Below are 507 nucleotides of genomic sequence, written 5' to 3'. Positions count from 1 at the left end.
TTTATTGGTCTTATGAAGTATTCTAATTTTAGTGAATAGTGAATTGGTGGGTTTTTGTTAAATGTGAGCCATCATCACAATGTCATCACAATTAAAAAGGCTTAAACCTTAAACTACTTCAGTCTGTGTGCATTGAATTTATTTCACAATTTGAGTTGAATTACTGAAATAAATGAACTTTTCCACGACATTCTAATTTATTGAGATGCACCTGTATTATAGTTTAGGGATGCACGATATTGGATTTTTGCCGATAATTTTCAACTCATTTTGGCCGATAGCCGATGCCGATATATAATTATTTTTTAAATTTTGGTTAGTTTTTAACAAGAACTTATTTGTTAGAATTAAATAAAAAATAATAGTTATTTTATAATAACTATAAATAAACTATATCATAATCATTCAATTTTTTTTTTCAGAAAGTAAGTAACAGTGGTAACCTTAACATTTTATTTTATGATTTAACATTTGTAAATGGTCTAAAGCAAAAGAGTTGTAAAAATT

At 25.8% G+C, this 507-nt stretch overlaps 1 pseudogene; it reads left to right on the top strand.

The window, feature by feature from the left end:
- Nucleotides 1–507, top strand: part of LOC107691824 (low-density lipoprotein receptor-related protein 4-like) — a 125117-nt pseudogene that overhangs the window by 90857 nt on the left and 33753 nt on the right.

The sequence above is a fragment of the Sinocyclocheilus anshuiensis genome, unplaced genomic scaffold (assembly GCF_001515605.1).
Source record: "Sinocyclocheilus anshuiensis isolate Anshui unplaced genomic scaffold, SAMN03320099.WGS_v1.1 scaffold206, whole genome shotgun sequence".
In the NCBI taxonomy this organism is placed as follows: Eukaryota; Metazoa; Chordata; class Actinopteri; order Cypriniformes; family Cyprinidae; genus Sinocyclocheilus; species Sinocyclocheilus anshuiensis.
Note: the sequence above shows the minus strand (reverse complement) of the source record. Positions and strands in the feature narration are given on the sequence as shown.